The following is an 18931-nucleotide window of genomic DNA, read 5'->3' as shown; positions in this document are numbered from 1 at the left end:
TATTCAACACATCACTGCAGGTTACAGAAATGTAGCATCTACTGATGGAAAGACATAAACCAGATGACTCAAATATTATATCAGTGACTCACTATAAGGTAACAGGTGACAAGCTCCAATACTAAAAATACAAAATCTTACAATGTTCTTAAAAATTCAACAAATAACTTCTCCTGAAACCCGAGAATCATTACAGACAGAACTATGGTCCACACCTTACTTTACGTAACAGTGATCCAAAAATTTTAAAGACAAAACTTTGAGTAGATATCACTACTAAATGTTCACAATCTCCAAACTACAGGGGAGTTTGGGAGTTAAAAACTCCCAAATGATGTGAGAACAATCACAGACTTTGAGAGTTTCTATTTAATCCAACCTATAAATGAAAAAAAAGGATGAAAAAATATGAAAAGTTTTTGTTACATTCTTTTCCTTTTTTTTAAAAAAAAAAACACTTGACCTACTATAACATTCTTTACAAGTGGTAAAATCTTCTGCTCGGAGAACTCAAAGAAAGGGGAACCTAATCACATTTTAAGGTATCCCACTCTGCCACTGGACTCTAATTTTCAGTAAGTTTTTCTGATATGAAATCTAAACTGGCCTCTTTACAGCTTTCATCCGTTGCCTCTGTTAATGTCCCTTGAGCCAAACTGACCTAGAGAAAGGGAATTAAAACTATGTGGAGTAGGACAAGATAACATTTCATCCCTATCATCCTGTCTGCTACAAGAATTATTCCTAAGATGCTTTCTATGAGTCTACATAGGATGAACTTATATCCCCACACACTTGTTCAATTACAAAAAGTAGGCATTTTGATTACCCGCTCAATAGTCTGAAGAAAATTAAATATAAAAGAACAATAGATTAAAAGTTTATCCTCAGATGGTTTCTATCTCAACTTCACTGAAAAAGATGGGAAAAGGAAGACAACAGCAAGTCACAATCACAATAACAACACAATTATTCATAGCTGGAGGGCACGGGTAGCAAGGGTGTGCTGAAACCAGCTTGGATGATCTCGTAAGAACTAATTGTTAAATTTTCAGTGGGAGTATTTATACTTTGGACATCAACAGATGCTATAAAATAGGTTTAGATTTATTGCTTTGCTCATGGCCTAGACTTAAGAAATAGCGATAGAGAAATGTTATTAATGCAAATTAAACTAAAAATTGTAGTGTATATGTATTTTTCCCCCCTAGAGAGCCAGTTGTTAAACATTTCTAGTAAACCACTGGTGGGAAGTTATCATGGGCTGGTAGAAGGAACGCTGGATTTAGAAGCAGAGGACCTGGGTTTCAAACTCAGATGTATCATCTACTACTTTCGTGACCTTAGACAAATCAATTCACTTCTCTGAGTTTCACTTTCCGTATTTGTGAAATAGAGTAAAAGTGGACAAGCTGCTGTCATGTACCTTTCAGGTTTCATTCTAAGATACTTTGGTTACTAGGTCATTGAATCTTGGAATCATTAAATATAGCTTCCATCTAGTAGCTGGATATATCATTAATGGATCAGTGGTGATCTGGAAGGAAGTATCAGTCCTTTGCCTTATCTCATTCAACATTTCATCATAGGTATCTGTCCATAAAGCTCATGTCAGCACACACTCTAGGCTCTATGGATGCCTATTATTTTCGCATTGAGCCAGCAGCTAAGATGACCTCTATGGGTTCCATTGTCCTCATCTATTAAAAAAAAAAAAGAAGGTTGATGTAGATGATCCCTAAGATCTTTTAAAGTTCTAAATTCTTTGGATTCTATGAAAACATAGAAGTAATGTTTTTCCAAATCTAAGGACGGTACAAAATGGGGAGAGTTTTGTGAGAGATAATATATTAGAAGGCCAAATCAGGATTTAAAAATACCTATCAGACAGACTAGAATCATGGGTTGAAACCGACAAGATGAGAATTACTAGGGGGTAAATAAATGCACTTAGGTAAAAAACCTCCATTACATAATACAGGATGGGAGAGCTATAACTTAACAGAAAGATATTTAATAAAGCCTTCAGAATTGTAGTTGACTACAAACAAGTTCAATATGAGTTAATAGTAGCTGCCTAAAAAGAAATGCAATATTAAGTTGTAGTAATAGAAATGTAGTCTGTAGTACAAAGGAAGGATATAATAGGTTTTCTTAACTCTATGTTGTCAGAAAATTGTGCTCTGTATTAGGTGACTTACATTAGGAAGGAAATACAGCAGAGTGGAAAGAGGGTTGGCTTTGGAGTCAAAGAATCTTTATTCAGATCCTATCTTTGACATTTATTTTTCTTTATGACCTTAAGTTTCCTGGGATCCAGTTTCTTCATCAGTATAATGAGGGGGTTGGACTAGGTGGCTTCTATAGCCTCTTCTAGCTCAAGATATATGATTCTGTGATAGATAAACTGAAACTAATCCAAAAGACAGCAACTAGACTGTTGGCAAATTTTGAAAACATGTTACATGAAGAAAGGTTAAAGGAACTGGTAATGTTTTCAGGGTGGGGAACCTGCAGTCTCAAGGCCACTCAAGGCCTTCTAGGTCCTTGAGTGTGGCCTTTTGACCGAGTCCAAGTGTTACAGAACAAATCCTATTATTATGGGGATTTGTTCTGTGAAGTTTGGATTCAGTTGAAGGGCCACACTTGAGGACTTAGAGGACCACATGTGGCCTGGAGGCTGCAGGTTCTCCACCTCTGAACTTTAACCTATAAAAAGAAACTCATGAGGAGATATAAAACTATCTTTTGATACTTGAAGAGATGACATGTGGAAGATGGTTTAGAATTACTGTGAGTAAATCTAGAGGGCAGAGTCAAGATTACTGGTTGGATGTTGCACAGGCAGACTCAATATGGCTCAATATTAGGAAAAGTTTTTCTAAAAATTAGAGTTGGCCAAGAATGGGATGTGTTGTGAGATGCCATCATGTAAACTGTCCAAATGGAGGCTGGAGCACTTGCTGAGGATGCTAGATGTGGGATTCAGGTGAGAAGTTGGGTTCTAAGTTGTCTTCTAAGTCTGAGATTCTATGATCTTCCTATCTTCTCGCATTTCTGGTTCAGAGAAGAGGGTACTGAGGTAGGGGGAGAAATAAATAGCAGGAAGAGGGTGTTCCAGAAGGGTTTGTGTGGATACCAAAGGGGCAAAGCACTGGAATCAATGCTTCCAGAAGAAGAACTGGAACATTGCTATATAATAAAACATAGTTTATACTCAGACTCTGAAGTCTCCTTGGGTATCATTGATTGTTTTCCTCTGTTTTAGGTACAGAACTTGGAACTATACACTCTTGCTTCTCCACCTGGCTGACTCTACAAAGACATGAAGAAAGGAGGGGAAAGAGAGCAGACTCATTTTTACCTCTACATAGAATAGTTACCAGAGTCATAATAAACTTCAGGGAATTGAGGGAAAGACTTCCTTGACACATGAGGAAGACCTCATGTGTTCCCTGATGACTTCAACTACTTCAAAAGGAGACAGAGAGAAGATTCCATCTGAAAATTAAAGATAAGACTTTAAATGCAAATACCCCAGGAGAAAGGACACAAACATCTATAATAAGGTGTAAATAACTGGTATAAAGACATTTATTTAGAGTGGGAGAAACAGAGGAAGGAGAAGATCATACTGTGAAAACATAAAGGTAAGGCTAGAGTAGTAAGGTAAAGAAAGCAGAGTCTGGGCATCAAAAAACATAGATTTTTTTTCTGGTTCTGATGAAGTATCCTGGTGTGGTTATAGGATCATGGTGCCATATATTTAAAGCTGAAAGAAACCTTTGAACACATTTGATCCAGTTCTCCCATCACAGAGATGCGCAGTGGGAAAGCTGAGGATTTGAACTAAGTTCCTTTGACCTCAACTTCCATTCCACTGCAGTGTTCTGTTGTCCTAGTCTTACAATAGCGAACTTCACTATATTCTGCTTTCAGATTCTAAAATCTCTAAAAAGCTTATGGACACCTTTAGAGCTTTATCAAGCACCATCTTAGGACCTAGGGCAGTAAGCTGGAATTAACTTGAAAACATTCATAAATTCCTTTCAAATGTCTAAAATTTATAATAGTTATCAAACTGTATTCTGTTCTTGGACAGGTTTTTGTAGTAGGGAAATTCAAGAAATACAAAGGATAGTCTGGGATGGATCCCTATTTTCAGTCCACTTCACCTGGTTTTTATTATTATTCCTGCTCTCCAGATGTGCATAGCAGGAAATAGGTAACTTGTCAGTGGTTTTGAGGTTTTGAAACAAAAAGTGGCTCATTACATAGTGTTTTGTGCTGAACTAGGGAAGAGAATGTTTCATATTTTGAATGTTAATGAGTATAATTTTTTTTTCAAGAGGGAGCCATAAAACTGTCATTATACTAGTGGTATGTCTTTGTTCTTAACTTTGCTTTTGCTAATCAACGAGAACAGTGGTTGAGTTTGAGTTAATACTGTATCAGGAGGAATGCTATTGGTGGTCATCATCGGGATTGACTTGGTGCCATATGGTAATGATTTCTGAAGTGTTTTTCTACGGTAGGAGAAGGAGAGAATGAATTTTGTTCTGACTCTTTGGAAAGCTTATGGGGCCGATGAAATGATAAACTTACCTTTTGTTCTGTAGAAAGTTGGAAAACAGAATATCTACTGTATTTTAAAAAGTGATGAATATGTATTCAGCCCAGGCACTTACCCCCATGGTCCAGAAAGAGAAGAAAATATTTTTACAACACATATCACCATGCTGGTTGAATCAGGGCAATTGTCCATATCTTGCTAGGAAATCAGTTTTCACGAATTTCCACTTTTTCTCTTTAGATAACTTTGCATAAGTTTCTGTGCTATTGGGTGGTTGAAGTATTCTCCATTCAACAATATAATTGCCCACTAGGATATATTTTGGAAAGTAGAACTGTTCGTGGTAGATTTATTTGTACCCTGTTATTTTATCTTTCTTTCCCAAGAGCAATAGTAAAAAAACAAAAATCAACCCAAAACAGAGAAAAACAGCCCTGAAATTCTGATTATCAGTGAGGCATCTCCCATTTGGTGAGGGAAATCAGTCTGTTTGCATTGGCTGGAGGCTTGGCTGGTGGTTTCTATGCAGCAAATAATGATTTTCAGAAATCTTTTCAGTCTTTAAAAATTATAAATCTATATCCACATATGATCTATAAAAGATTTTAGCGAAAGTCATGTGATCATGCTTATCAAGCGAAAATAATTTATTCTTAACTAATTCCATTTAGATACAGCAGTACTCTTAATTCCAAAGTGGAGAACTGCACATACTCTTCCCGTGTTGGACTGTTTTTTTTTTTCTTTTTGTCTTGGGACTTACTGCACTATATTAAACATTCAGAGGCTGCATTTTTCCTTTGTTTTGACAAATGCTAATAAGTAGCTAACTGCAAAGGAAAAAAAAAACCCAAAAATCCTAATTCAAACCAGTTGCTTAATGGTAGAGTTCAGCAAATTTCCTGACTTCAGGAAGATGTAATCTGGAAGGAAAGGAGTGGAATGTGAGCCCTTGCTGGCCTCTGAAATCAGTAATAAAACTATTAGGCAATATTCGTCTAAAGAAGAATCACACAACTTAGGGAAAGCCACCCTGGAAGAGCTTGCCAAAGGTCTATCTGGCTTTGGCTTCTAATTAAGTAGTATTATTCGTAGCTTTAATTCTTGCCCTCCCAAGTGTGCCACCTTCAATTTCTCACTGTATGAGGGGTGGAAGAAGAACTAAAAAAATGACTTTTTAATGATAATACCTGAAAAGTGTTTTTCAACAGACCCATACATCATTGTCAAGTGAAAAGATTAAACTTTATTGTTTCTTTTTGAACCAGGAACTCAAGGTGAGTAGAAATGTCTTGAAATGCAAAGTAGTTTGGCAGATAAAGTAAAATGGAGATGAAAACAGACAATAAAAAGACATTGGCTATAATGGAGGGAACAGCATAGAAGTTTACTGGGTTTTCTTCTTTTTTATTTTTTAGGTGATTCAGGGACAAAACTTTTCGGTGGGGGGGGAGAGTTAGTAATACCGGCATACCAATAATATCTCACTTACAGACTTTCATTGAAATTATATGTTGTATTTCAAGACTGGCACCAAAAATAATTTCTGTGTGTAATACAAAACATTAGTTATATGATGTGGGTGCCAGAATAAATACTATCATTCATTTAGAATACTAAAAAAAAGCCTTATATGAGAGGATAATTACACACCCGTGGAGGATACATTATGGCTTTATCTACAGAATGCAAAACATCTGGTTGAAAACTAAAAAGAAAAAAAAGCCTTCACAAACCAGTCAATTACCCAGATGTGTCTGAATATCCAGATGTGGACCAAACATCTTGGTTTTTGCCTGGATTTGTCTGTTTTCATCCTCATATTTACTGTCATGTCAGCGGAGCCTATAAATTATTTTTCCGTGCTATAAAATCTCAAATTGCCCACCTCCCCCAATCCTTTTGTGCAGTAAGTTGCAGCCTGTCCTTAATGCCCCATTGTGATAGGTTCATTTGGGTATGGAATTTCCACTAGAAGGATTGATAAAAATACTTGCTATTAATGACAAGCACTAAAGAAGGTGGTGGGTTTTTTTAGGGAGGGAGAAGGGAGATTGGGGGTGTCTGTGTAGTGAAGGGTCATAAAGCTTGCCTTTAATGGACTTAGCTTGACTGGTGTTCAAAGAAAGACTTCATTTTTCTGTCAAATTTGGCAAGGCAACAAGTGAGGCTACTTTTCGGGATTGTAATCTATCCATCCCTCAGTGTGTGAAATGTGCACATCTAACTCCCAAACCTCTTTAGGAAGCAGGTTCCAGAGACCAGTTAAATGGACTATAAAAGAAAGCACACACCTTAAGGCTTCCTTTTAGAGTTGGGAGATTGACACTTTGGTTTCCCTTTTAGTGCTAGGGTTAGTTACTAAGCCTACTTGGGGCCATGGTTATGGTTCTCAGGCAGTTTTATGGGGCTTTTACTATTTTGTCACATCTCATAAGAATCATCTGATTCTCCCCAAGGACTCATCAGGTAGGTCAATATCATCATGCTTGTTATTCAGCTGGAAACGTTGAGTCAGGAGTGTTCATGTTTTAAGGCCACCGAATTGCATTACTTTTCATTCTGTCTATTTATGCCATGGGCTACATACTGTTTTGCTTGTTGTATCTTCTACAACCTCATATGGGTGTGAAAAATTTAAACCCTTCAAGTAACAACCCAAAAGAACAACAACTCACAATTACGTAGTGCTTTATTATTTACAAAACACCTTTCTCACAACTCTGTGATATAATGTAAACACTATCCAGTTTTATATAGGTTAGGAAACTAATACTCAGACAATGTTCAATTTTACCTAATTAGTCATTTTAAGAATTTCCTGTCTCCAACTCATTTTTCATTATGCCATATTATCTCTTAAAATACAGTTCTTTTGATGCCGAGTCAGAACCGTAAGAGTGTTGATCTTTTTAAACTGCTTATTAAATTGAATAGTCCATGGTCAGGTATATAGCAAAAGCCTTGGACTGTGCTACCTACATTTATTGCAGAATTATAGTTCATGTCCTATCATTGATATAATGATTTTTATCAAGTCTTTTTCTTTTTAATCTTGGTAGGGTGAATAATAGGGTTTTGGAAGAATACTCCATGTATAACTTAGATGAGGTGTCAGGTGAGCTTTGTGGTATATTCATTGAGAACCATGCCAATCCTCACGCTGCTGTTCAGGCATTTCCTTATCAGTTCTCTACTGAATTTTAAGGAAATCAACAGATGCTATTCCCTGGTCAAATAGAAATGCATAATCCCTTATTAATCAATCAGTTAAATCAAAGAAACTCCTTTTCCCACAAGTTTTAAAACTTTCTCTTTCTCTTAAAACCTAACCCTAGTCTTCTAGGCTTTGGTAAAACTCACTCTTAGAGGCTACACAATTTATTAACAGTTTAATAAACAATGTAAAAACATTAAAATATTTTAACAATGTATCAGCTGTGAGCAAGATCATAGCCACGTTACTTCTAGTCATTTACTATAACTGCTGAATTCTTTGCAGGTATTGAAACTACAGACCTCTACTCCTTTAATTCTCTTATGATGACATTTTAGTCTCTTCTCAGAATGTCTTCTCCACAGAATAAAAGATTAACTCCATTCTCTCAAAATATCCCTTCAGAGTTCTTTTCCATGACAATTAGTTCAATCTCTCAAGAAAGTTCTCTGTTTTTTTCTCTGTCTCTCATAGTCTTTCTAACATTAAACTAACTCCAATTAAACTGTCTCTCCTTAAAATTCCATCTTCTCTTAAAGATACAGCAACATTGTCCGTAATCTCTAGAAACTACTGAATTTGAAAATATGAATGTAAAGATGAACCATTTTAGCAAGTCATATTTCTGAATTGTTCTTTATAGCCTCTAGTCAGATCTAGAGGTAAAAGCTCAGGAGTTACTATCCAGAGATATTGATTAAAGTCCATGCCTTTTCATTGATTTAACAAGTGACCTTTTTATATTTCAGTTTCTCCATCTGTAAAACTCTGTACATGACACATATTATCTCCAAGATTCCTTTCAGCTCTAAAATCTATGATTCTATGATTTTCACATCTTCTTTTAAGAGACAAGTTTAATAAGATGTAAAGGTGATCTGGATAATTAGAAATGAATGAATTCTCAAGAATTTTTATGTGATTCTTATGTACCAGGCGCTATGCTACTTACTGAATATGGAAATGTACAAGTGAGATAATCCTTTCCCTCAAGGAGCTTCTATTTTTTAAAAAGATCTAAATTTTATTTTCAGTACCAAATTTTCTCCCTCACTTTAGCCTCCATTGTACATATGGAGGCATGCAAAATTGATATCTACATTAGTCTTTTTGAGAAAAAGGAATAAAAAAAGGAAAAGGAAAAATATACTTCATTTTCACTCGGAGTTCATCAATTCTTGCTCTGAAGGTGGATAGCATTTTTCATCATGAGTCCTTTGGAATTATCATGGATCATTGTATTAACCAGAGTAGCTAAGTCCTTCACAATTGATTATCATTACAATATTGTTATTATTTTGTACAACGTTCTCCTAGTTCTGCTCACTATATTTTGTATTGGTTTATGTAAGTCTTCCCAGGTTTCCCCAAAACCCTGTCCTTCATCATTTCTTACAGCATAATAGTGTTCCATCATAATCACATGCCATAACTTGTTCAGCCATTCCCCAATTGATGGGTATCCCCTCAGTTTTTCCACCCATATTTTTCCACATCTCCTCCAACATTTGTGATTTTTCTTTTCTGTCATCTTAGCCAATCTGATAAGTAATGTGGTACTTCAGGGTTGATTTAATTTGCATTTCTCTTATTATTAGCGATTTGGAGTATTTTTTAATATGACCATTGATAACTTTGATTTCTTCTCCTGAAAACTACCTGTTTATGTACTTTGACCATTTATCAATTAGGGAATGGGTTTTTTTTTGTAAATTTGGAAAGTTCCCTATAAATGTGAGAAATGAGAGTTTTAGCAGAGAAACTTCCTATAAAATTTCCTGCTTTCCTTCCATTTTTTTGTTGCATTGGTTTTGTTTTTGCAAGAACCTTTTAATTTAATGTAATCAAAATAATCCATTTTACTGTCCATGATTTCCTCTATCTCTTGTTTGGTCAGGAACTCTTTCCTTATTTATAGATCCAACAAGTAATTTTTTCCATGCTCCCCTAATTTGTTTACATCACCCTTTATGTCTAAATTATGTACCTATTTTAAGCTTATCTTGGCATACAGTGTAAGATGTTGGTGTAAGCCTATTTTCTGTCAGATTGCTCTCCGGTTTTCCCAACAATTTTGCCAAATAATGAGTTCTTGCCCCAACAGCTGGGATCTTTGAATTTATCAAACACTAACTTATTTTTTGATGATTACTAATTTATAGTATAGTTGGAGGTCTGATGAGGAACTTACTTTATAATAGGGGAACACAACACATAAAGAGAAGTTATAGAAAGGAATGAGAGGTTGATCTTGATTGTCACAGAGGTTGTGAATGAAGCCATAAGGCATTTGACTGTCACACCCATTACAATAGCAAAGATAATATTGATTTAGTTACAGTTCCCAGAGAAAGTGAAAGAGGTGGAAGATGGTAATGTGGAAGAAAAGAGAAGTAGCAGAAGGGCAAAGAAAAGATTCTAATGCTGGGTAGAGCTTGGTTTCCTTGGGGATAGAAGGATGTAATGTGAAGTCTGGGCTAGGACCAGCTAGCTCAATAGATTGACATACCCAAGGTATATGGGGGCTTGATTGTTTAGTTTGCTTTTTCTGGTCAAGAGAAGGACAATAGCAGTAAAGATGGTAAAATGCTAGCACTGGGTAGGCTCTGGTTTCCTGGTGGGTACCTGGTTTGAACTATTCACATAGGATGTTGAAGATGGACTTAGTTATCATTTATATACAGATCTATATATATCCAACCCTGGTCTTTCTCCTGAGCTCTAATGTCACATCTCTAAGTTCCTAACGGACATTTTGAACTAGATGTCCTACAGGCACCTTAAACACAACATATCCTAAATACAATGTATTATTTTCCCCCCAACCCCACCTCCATCTGAACCACTAGATTTCTGTCATGAGCATTGCTATCTTTCCACCAACCCAGTATAAACTGCTGTTTTTGACATCTAAAGTCATTTGCAATCTGGCTCCAATCTCACTTTCCAGCCTTTTTATGTATAACTTCCTTAAATGCACTCTCCAGTCCAGCTAAACTGGTCTTCTTGCTGTTCTTTCCACATGACATCCCATCTCCTGTTTCCTGTCCTTCACACAAACTGTCTCTCATGCCTGGGATGTGCTCTCTCCTTACCTCCTTTTAAGACTTTTTGGAGACCATAGTTTCATTTAAAACTCATCACAGGCCCCAATGTCTACCTGAAGTCTTTCCTGACTCATCCCTCACCTCTCAGCTACTCATGCTTTTCCCTTTAAAATTTTAAATTTTTTGGTATATATTTTGTATCAGTATATCCATGTTGCACTCTCCCTCCCAACAGAGTGTAGGCTTATTCAAAGCAGGGAGTGATTTATTTTTATTTGTATATACCTGTTTAATGCCTACCATCATACATAGTATATATCTAGCATCTAATAAAGACATTGGTTAATAAGATTCATCTTTGCAAGGGGGAATAGTAAAATAAGGGCTGAGGTCCTTTCCAACTAGACAAATTAACTATTTTCTCTATATTACTGTATATGTTACTACATCCAGAAACAAGGAAAGATTTAGATGGGAAGTCAAGTCAATTAGCATTTATATTAAACATCTATTAATTTCCAGGCACTATGTTGAGCTTTGGAGAGAAGAAAGGCAAAAAAAAAAAAATCCTCTCTCGAGGAACTCACAGTCTAATGGAGAAGATATATGTATGTACACACACACACACACACACACACACACACACACATATATATGAACTATATATAAATAAGATGTGTGCAGGAGAAATTGCAGATAATCAATAGAGGCAAGGCACTTTAATTAAGAAAGGATCAGGAAAGGCTTCTTGGAGAAGGTGGGGTCTTAGCTGGACCTTGAAGGAAGCCAAGGAAGTCAGGAGATAAGAGAATAAGGAAGGACAAAATCATAGGTATGGGGGTTGGCCAGTAAAAATGAATGGAGTTAGAAGATGGAGTATCTTGTATGAGGAACAGTGAGGAGGTCAGTGTCACTGGATCCCAAAATAAGGTGTGAAAAGGAAGCCAGAGGGTTTTATGTTTGATCCTAAAGGTAATAGAGAATCCTGGAGTGTATTGAATAGGCATGCGACATAATCATGCCTGCACTTTAGGAAGATCAATTTGACAGCTAACTGGAGGATAGACTGGAGAGAGGAGAGACTTGAGGCAGGGAAACCAATCAGAAGGCTATTTCAATAACCCAAGCATGAGGTGATTAAGGACTGCAGCAGGGGGGTGGCAATGTCAGAGGAGAGAAAAGGTTGTATATGAGAAATATTAGGAAGGTATAATTAACAGGACTTGGCAATTAATGGTTTATGGAAATTGACAGAGAGGGAAGTTGAGGATGACTCCTAGGTTGCAAGTATGCTTGAATAGAAAGATGGTGATTTTCTTGACAGTTCAGGGGCATATATATATATGTTGTTTTATGGTGCTTCACTTTATTGTACTGTGTGTTTTTCTACAAAATGAAGGTTTGTGACAACTCTACATCCAGTGAGTTTATTGGCACCATTTTTCCAACAGCATGTGCTCACATCATGCCCCTGCGTCATATTTTGGTAATTCTTGCAATATTTCAAACATTTTTCTTATTATTTTATCTATGATGATGATGATCTGTGATCAGGGATCTTTGATGTTACTATTGTAATTGTTTTAGGGGGCCATGAACTGTTCCATTACATGGTGAACTTAACTGATAAATATTGTATGTGTTCTGACTGTTTCCCTTCCTCTCTTCCTCTCCTCAGGTCTCCCTATTGCCTGAGACATAACAACGTTTAAATAACGCCAATGAATAATCCAATGTTCAAGTGAAAGCAAGAGTCAATCTATGTGGTAAACTTCTTTGTTATTGTATTTTAAGAAATTGCCACTGTTACTACTACCTTGAGTAACCACCACCCTGATGAGTCAGCAGCCATCAATGTCAAGCTCACACCCTGCTTTGGCAAAAAGATTATGACTCACTGAAGACTCAATTGATAGCATTCTTTAGCAATAAATTATTTTTAACTTAAGATATGTACATTTAAAGACATAATACTATATTATTACATGCTATCTTGCGGGGAGGAGGAGAGAGATGGGGAGAAAATTTGGAGCTCAAAATCTTATGGAAGTGAATGTTGAAAACTAAAAATAAATATTTTTTTTTTTAAAAAAAGACATAATACTATTGAACACTTTATAGTCTACAACAGAGGTGGAAACCTGCAACCTCGAGGCCACATGTGGCCCTCTAGGTCCTCAGGTATGGCCCTTCAAAAGGGTCATACTTGAGGACCTAGAGGATTGAATATAGCTGTAATGACAAGTAAAATAGGATCCTTTACAGTTTTTTTGTATATAATCAGGGAGTATAATGCCTCTATTTGAATGTGACTGAGGAGGTTCTTTACTACCCATTGATGGACCTGACCATTGTAGGAAACTTGATTAGGGGAGTTGTTTTGTAGGAGGGTGCCAAGTACCTTTTGTTTTTTCTGTTGAGGCACTGGGTCAGAGGGTTATGCCATCTGGCTCTAAAAAGTGTACAAATAGTCTGAGGGTGAGGTTTTACTTTGGGGCTTACTGACTAGAAGTGTTTATCAGAAGAGGAGTCTGGGAAGCTGCTAAGGAGCCCCTCCACTGCTTTGAGAAACCCAGATGTTCCCTCTCTGGTAAAGATGTATGCATGTTAATGGTCAGGCATTTTGGAAGCCTATCTGTTGACTTTTAATTTCTTTGAAGTTCAGAGTGCTGACTCCCCTGGAATAGGTGAATAATATATATGCTTGGTTAAAGTATTGATACATGTGCTTCATTAAAGTGATTGTCCACCTTCAAAAGTTGCCTTTCCCTTTATGAATGCAGATAGCAGTGCCCCCTCTGCATGTTGGGGTGCTTATTGTTACAGTAGCCTCGTGGTTGCAGTTTCCCCACCCATGGACTACAGTATAAGAGGCATATAACTTTTATATGCACTGAAAAACCAAAAAATTCATATGTCTCACTTTATTGTAATAGTCACTTTATTGTGGTGTTCTGGGACCCAATCTGCAATATCTCCAAAGTATGCCTGTAATAGGAAAGTTAGGAAGACTGGAAGAGTTTTGGGAAAAGATAAGGAATTCAGTTTTGGACATATTCAGTAAGATGTCTACGAGACATCCAGTTGGAGACATCAAATAGTAAGTTTAAATGTTGTTTTACTGTACCTTTCTATCTGTGAACCTGTCAACAGGTGGTATTCTACATACACATGGCACTTATGCCGGATGCCATTTGTCTGTGGTCTGGCTGATAAGCTGGAAACGTAGAAAGATAGTATTCTCCATCCCTGGTCACTAAAAGTTCATCATCATGAGGAAGTCTTTATCATTTTTGTCTACCTGTGTCCTTTGTATTCAAACAAGGCCTCCAAGAAGGCTTGGAAAAATAGGTGGATGAGAATGAGAGATGTTAATTGAAATTAGCCATAAATATCTGACTCCTAATGCATAGATATTAAAAAAAAATTAATGTGGTCTAAAAAGAACCTGCACCAGAAGGTCTGAATGAGATAATTCCCTTGAAGGCAGGACTGTTTCATTTTTGGTTTTATATCCCTAGCACCTATTCCAATACCTGGCACAGAGTGATTTCTTTCCTTTCTTCCTCTTCCTTCCTTTCTCTTTTCTCTCTTTCTCTCTTCCTTTGTTGTTGACACTTCCACTTTCTCTGTCTCTGTTTCCCTCTCCCTCTTTCCCTCTCCCTTTCCCCCTCCCTTCTTTCTCTCTCATCAACCTGGTTTGTGTTTACCTCTCTCCTTATATATTGCTTCACCCAGGAGAAAATAAGCTTCTTGAAGGCAACAACTTGCACATTGCCTTGCATATAAATAAGGTGCTTAATAAATGCTTGCTGGGTTAAATTCAATGACAGATACCTTCAGTTTCTTGTTTACAGGTATGGTCCAAACATATGCAAATGTCCAGTAAGTGGTAGCTCCCTTTCCAACACTAACTTATTTTATGATTTTAGTGAGTCATTTACTACTAGGTTGTAAGCTTCTAAATAGTGAATTGGAAGAAGGACCTCCTGGAGAGGCAGAGCATTGATATCAAGAAGGATGGGGAAGAGGCTGCAGAATCTAGAGAACCAAGACCTGGCGGAAAAAGAAGATGATCTATCAAAGTAGCATCAATTGATGAGGAAACTGACATCCAGAGGTGGGACAAGACATCTTTTTTTCTCTGTCTCTCCCTCAGTGCCTTGCACATAACAGGTCCTTAGCACTGTGATTATATAGTATAATGATTGAGCTTCTCTGACTCTTGGCTATCAAATATGAAGGCATAGCCCTGAAGATATGAAATAATGGCAGAGGAATAAAAAATGACTATAACATCTTCGTCAATATTTCAAAAGATCTCAGTCTCAAAATATTCCTTCCACCCCTACAGATCACAACCCTTCCATGCCTTGGAATATGTCTTCATGAGTTACTGTGGACCCAAACTCTGGTCACCTAGTGGTCACCCATTTGGTGATGAGCCTCTTTCACCCAGACTAAACAAGTTTTCAAAGGGCAGATACCTTCACATATCCTTGATTCCTTTTCTGCCTGAGATCTACAAGAGCTTCTGCTTTGTACTTTTTTTGCATCAATTTGGAAAACCCAGGGCCTCCTGCACACCGAGATGAAGCATCAGAGTATGGCAGTCAGGTCAAATGTATAAAATCTTGCAATTCTTGTTGCCAATACTAGTTGTGCTATCCTTGGAAACTTGGTACATTTATCAGGGAAAGACTAGCTCCTTTGGCTGGATAATATTTCTTTTTAAATATTGTCTGAAATCAAAGTAAGAAGAATATGATTTATTCACACTATTTACAAGCATCACCACTTTGGGAGTGTGTAACATCTCAATTACATACACAAGGGACAGCTGAAAAGACGGGGCACCACACTGCTGGAGTGGTTAATCTCCTCTGCCTTTTATTGAAATATGACAATGCTAGGCAGCAGTTGAAAGCTGCCAGTTCCACATTTGTTTGCTTAAGAGACCTTGGCTTTCACAAAGCGATGATTGTGCAGAACCTTTGTGATCCTGAGGTGGAATAACAGAGAGCGGGAGCTGAAACCTCCAATAGTGTCACTGTTCCCCAAGGTACAGTAGTAATAGAGGTTTCACTTTTCTCTGCTATATCTCCTGTGTAAGTGCCTGGCTCAAGGAGGGAAATGAATGCTTTGTTAAAAGGGATAATGGACTTCAGGGTCACTCAGCCTGGGGATTTAAACATTTGAGACAATAGCACTGGCAGCTGCTGGAAACACTGACAGCTACATGGAACACTTCTACTAAGATCTCAAGATTTCACTTTGGCAGGGTTTTTTGTTATTTGCTCCCATTTTTTATTTGTTTTTGTCACTTTTTCTAGTATTTTAATGTGATAGGGAGGAATTATTGCTGTTTAATTTTTTATATATCCAGGTTCAACTTTTCTGTCTTCCTTCCTTCTTTCTTTCTTTCCTTCCTTCTCTCCCTCCCTCCCTCCCTCCCTCCCTCCTTCCCTTCCTTCCTTCCTTCCTTCCTTCCTTCCTTCCTTCCTTCCTTCCTTCCTTCCTTCCTTCCTTCCTTCCTTCCTTCCCTCCCTCCCTCCCTCCTTCCTTTCTTCTTTCTTTCCTTCCTCCTTCCCTCCTTCCTTTTTTTTCCTTTTTTTTTCCTTCAGTGATTTGGAAGGGCTCTGGTAAATATCACCATGACACAGTCATCTCCTCAAATGAGCTCCTTGTACCCTGTGCTGAGACTAAAACTGATGTCTTTGTGTTGCCTATTTTAATATTTCCTTGTACAAGAAAAGCATCTGCAATTGAAGCTGTTTCCCCAGTGTAGTGTTAGTGACTGGAGTTTAGAGAAATACCTCATTGTGTAAATTATAATAAGGTAATATATCTATTTAAATATTAAGGTTTTACTTTGTTTCCTTTAATTTTCTGTTCTTTGCACTTGAGCTCATCATAACGCTTACACTTGTAGCATATGTTCCTGCTAGTCTGGGTCGCAGAAGTATCATCTAGGGCTAATAGTTAATATTGGTTATTTAGAAATTCCTTCCATTGTTCAGGAGTCAGATCTGAATTCAGGTCTTCCTGACTTCAGGCCCAGTGCTGTAGTTACTGCACCACCTTGAGAGAAATACAGGACAAGTTTATGGTGAGAGTAGAGAGTAAGTCAACTTTAAGCTCAAAAAGTACTTGATGATCCTCCCATGCGATATAAATTGCAACTAGAATACTAAGTCACCTCCCTGGTATGTTGAGTGAATTTATTGACAAAAAAAACCTAATAAAGTCACTGGAACACATACTTGAGTGCGAATAGTCCACGTAGTTCTAAAAAGGGCTACATGCACACACACATCATTTTGCATCAGAAAATATTATTTTAAAGTTCCCTCTCATGCCAGGTCCTGGGGTTGGAGTTAAGAAGCTGACATGGATGGATATGAGAAAGCAAATGCAGATAAATAGATGTTTAAACACTGACAAATTTATAACCTAAGGTATGTGTCATATGAACAAGCAGCTTCTACAAGAGTGTCTGTATGTGTACTAGACAATTTTGCTGACAACTTGCTTATTTTAAAGTAAGTTAATGAGCACTATGTATTGCAATTATATTTACCCTTAGTTCAACCCTCTGGCTGTCCCCCCTTAGAAAGGGGAGTTTTTAATTGAGAATTGCTGAGTAGCCATCTTTAGGGGGCGAGTTGACTAACTCATCTGTTCTTCTGGGTAAGGGAATTTTATGACCCATCTTGTCTAAGAGATGAATTACCAGAAGCCAAACTTCAGTCCACTGTGCTAGACAGTCCTGATGGCAAAAAAAAAAAAAGAAAATATGTGAATTTCATTCACTTTGATTCAACTGAACAAGCATTTAAGTATCTGTTGTATGGAGAGCACTGTACTTGACTCTGAGAGAGATATGAAATTTAGATATGAAATAGACTCCTGTCTTCATGAAGTCTGTTATTGTTTGCCCTTCATTCTCTAAGACATCAGAAAGGTGATGTCTTGATTGGCAAGTGAATTAGATTTAAGTGAGGCAGGGCTGTCCATAGTCACCAGCCTTACTCTCTTCTCTAGAGTCATCTGGGTTCAATGGCAAGGCATAAGTCAGGATGGCTGCAGTTAGTAGAGTGCTGTGAAACTTGCACAAATAACTATAATATAAAAATATGGCTTGTGCATATTAAGTGAGTAAATAGCAGAGAAGTTTTGCAATTTTGAATGCAAGTGAAAGGCATGATGTAGGGAATAATTGGGGCAGTGAGGTGGTGCAGTGGATGGAACAGTGTGCCTACAGTCAGGAAGATCTGAGTTCAAATCCATTCTTAGACATTTACTAGCTGTGTGATCCTGGGCAAGTCACTTAACCCCTATTCATCTCAGTTCCTCATCTCTGAAATGGGGGCACACTAGAGAAGGAAACGATAAACCACTCTAGAATCTTTGCCAAGAAAACTTCATGAAGCAATCCATTGGATCAGAAAGAGTCATACTGAATAACTGAACAACACGAAGGGTGGAGGTGGGGAGAAGACTGGTTGACTGAACACAAAGTCTATACTTAGAGAAAGGAGCAAATAAAATGACAGGTGAGTAATACAATTGGAGAATGAATTGTAGGTGGAAGACACAGTGAAAATTGGAACTGGGGAAAGGAGTGAGGTGTGTGTGTGTGTGTGTGTGTGTGTGTACAAGTAAAATTAAAGATGCCAATTTTGTTGACAACATTCAAGGTCTCATAGTCTGGAGCAGGTTGGACATAGGTTTTCTTTTCTTCATCAGGCTGGATCAGCGTGCTGTCCTTGGCCATACCGATGTCATATAGCTTCTTTACTGAGGCTTGTTGTCCTTGATATTCACAATGAAGAGGAGGGTGTTGTCCTTGATCTTCTTTGTAGCAGGCTCAGTGTTCAAGGGCAGCAATGATGGCATCATGATCAAGTGTGTTTCTCCTATCAGCATTATTCTGAGGGCATTTGGGCTCCCTTTGAAATCTTAGTGTCTTGGATTGCCAGAAAGGGAAGGATGTTTGGATCTTCTTCTTTTTGTGGTTATGGACATCCTTCAAGACTGTCTTCTTGACCTCCAAGACCTTGAACTTGGCTTCTGTCTTGAGAGGAACAGCCT

Source organism: Notamacropus eugenii, chromosome 5 (genome assembly GCF_028372415.1).
Source record: "Notamacropus eugenii isolate mMacEug1 chromosome 5, mMacEug1.pri_v2, whole genome shotgun sequence".
Taxonomy (NCBI): Eukaryota; Metazoa; Chordata; class Mammalia; order Diprotodontia; family Macropodidae; genus Notamacropus; species Notamacropus eugenii.
Note: the sequence above shows the minus strand (reverse complement) of the source record.